Source organism: Anomalospiza imberbis, unplaced genomic scaffold, assembly GCF_031753505.1.
Source record: "Anomalospiza imberbis isolate Cuckoo-Finch-1a 21T00152 unplaced genomic scaffold, ASM3175350v1 scaffold_112, whole genome shotgun sequence".
In the NCBI taxonomy this organism is placed as follows: Eukaryota; Metazoa; Chordata; class Aves; order Passeriformes; family Viduidae; genus Anomalospiza; species Anomalospiza imberbis.
In genome coordinates, this window is record NW_027099512.1 from 240709 (window position 1) to 243527 (window position 2819).

A 2819-nucleotide genomic window follows, 5' to 3' on the forward strand; every position below is an offset into this window, starting at 1 on the left:
TTGTCTCAAAAATGCTTTCTGGAGGCAGTTATCATTGAGACTTATAATATACCCGAGATTGATGATGGATGGGCACTGCTGTCCATGCAAGGAAAGGCTCTCGTATGTGCATAAACTAAATATAAATGTGAAGGCATTTATAAATAGAAAAACCAGCAAATTTCTTAGACTTTTTTTTTTTTTTTTTTTTTTTAAGCTAGTGAACTTGAAGGTCAGATCCAACTATATGTTGCATTTTCTGTCATATAATTATCATATATATAATGTCCTGGAGAGCAGCTTCCAGTCACTGACATCAACAGTTTACATAGCAGTTGAACTAAGAATAACCTGGGAGAACTGACCCATATCAACCTCTTAAGTGTAAACTGTAGCTCACAACAGTTTTTGTGTTTTCATGGTCACAGAAGGGCCTCGGTTGTGTAAAGGAAGAATTGTGTTCAAAAAATACGGAACTATTCTGCTGAGTGTTCACTTTATTAAATCTTGGAAAACGAGAGGAAACAAATCTGGAAGAGTGATACTTGGCAAATAATTTTTGCTCCCTTGTAAAAAGAAGGAAGGGACAACATCAAAAACAGCTTCCCTAGAAGAATGCGGGGAAGATACATGATAAGTGGCATCAGCTCGGAAGAGAGTTTAAAACTCTTTATTGGAATACTTTTACTAATGACTTCTGTTAAGCAAATCCAATTCAGAGCAGTTTTAGCCATCCCAACATTATTCTGCTACACACCAATGGGCGAGCGTGATCAGCCTGACGTCAGTGTCTGTCTAGCAGTGGCCATCTGTGGTCATGATGCAGGTACTCAAGTCACATCCTGTTTGCCTTTCCTCCCTCCCCATTTCTGCAGTTCCATTTAGAGATGAGTTCCCCAAAGAAAGGTCGAGGAGTATCATCTCTCCTGTACTCACAGTCCTTTGGAGATAAATACACAAAGAGATGGCAGAAAGAGACAGAAGTTCCTTTATCAGTCAAAGAGATTGGCTAACACTGTTTAAGGGAGACAATTCTGAAGATGGTGGGAGTGACAGAGGTACATCTTTGCACAAATTTGAAAACACAGACATTCTGCTTTCTGAACAAAATCCTGGCTATACCAGAATTTTGCACAGTGTTGAACCACAGAGTTTGAGAGCTAAGTGGTTATTGAAGGCATCAAAATTTTGTAATTAAATTATTTGGCCTTTTTAGGATGGTATTAACTCTTCCTGTGCATCATCCAAGCAACCTAGATTTCTTTCAGAAATCTGTAACAGAGCATTAGCTTACATGACATCCTACGCCAAAGTAATAAGTATAAATATTACTAATAAAAAATGTCCCCCACCAGTATTAAATAAAAGCCTGCACTTGTACACTGAGAACATCCCTGGGTCATGTCACCCAGATTTGAATTTGACAAGGGTTGTGTGTGAGGGTGCTTGTGCCTGCTCTGTCAAGGGAAGCTCTGGTGTTCCCAGGTTCCCGAGGGATGGATCTGCACTTGGTGTCTGTTGGGGCTCGGGGTGCCCAGGGCCACGATGAGTTCCCTGACCGGGCTGGGGACGGCGGGCGGGGCTGGCCTGTGCCGCGCTCTGGGTTCTGGGACATCGCAGGCGCCGTGTCACAATGGGGGCAGCTAGAAAAGGCCCCAGCGGGTGCCGCTGCCCCAGTAGAGCCTGGGCAAGCGGTGAGTGCACAGCAGTGAGGAGACGGGGCTGGGGGCTGGAGGAGGGCTGGGGGAGAAGCGCCGGTACCTGGGGCTGCCCCCGCATCCAGGGCCCAGCCCCGGCGGGAGCGCCTCGCTGAGGGCGCGCTGCTTGCTGGGGCAGCGGTGCAGGCCTTGCCAGCTGCCGGGGGCCCTCTCCTTCCTGCCGCCACATCCCTGCTGCTCCTGCCCCTCATTGTCCGTCTCCATTCCGGCCCCACTGAACCCCTTCTGTGTGTCCTCCTGCAGACCATGGCTTTACTGTCACTGCTCTTCGTGCTCGTGCAAAGCCTGATCCAGTACCCCCAGCCGGCTGGGGATGGGCTGGATGAGGCCACGCACCAGCGAATGAAGGAGCGTCAGGAGCTGCTGGACCGTGAGATGGCTCAGCTGCTGCAGGAGCTGGAGCGGGGGCCCCTGGAGCAGCAGGACGAGGGCTGGGGAGCCGTGCTCTTTGGTGCCCTGCAGCAGTGGCCGTTCTGGGTTCTTGCTGGCGTCCTGCTCTTCTTGGGCCTGTGGTTTAGCTGCAGGAGAAGGAGCTGTGACACCAGCAGCAGCAGCAAGGACCAGAGCTCCTGCAAGACCTTGGGAGATGAGAAAGGAACAGAACAGAAAGAAAACAGCACTGATCCAGAGGAAGGTGGAGAAAACACTGACGTGACTGTGGAGGCAGATGACAGCAGCACTGAAAATGACAGAGGAGGCAGTCCTGTGGCTGTAGATGAAGGAGACAATGATGATGCCATTGAAGGCAATGATGATGTGAAGGTGAAGGAAGATCTTTGAGCACCTGGCCCGAGATCCTGCTGCCCACCTAGAGGCGCTGAAAGCTTATGGTCGGCTGCGACTTCGCCTCCGGACACTGCTCTCCAGCCACTGAGAGGAGTTCCCTGCACAGAGCTGTGCTGGGGGGGTCACACCCGATGGCAGCCACGTGAACGCTGCGTAATTGTTGCATTTGTCACTGGCAATCCTGAAGCTGCTTTCCTGCTCCTGCGGAAGGAAGATGCTGCAGCACATGGATTCGTTGTGCAGACACATCTCTGAGTGGCCTTGCCCTTCACCTTCCAGTTACGACGGTGCTGTTGCCTAAGTCTATGAGGCAGAAACTGGCTCCACCTGCACATC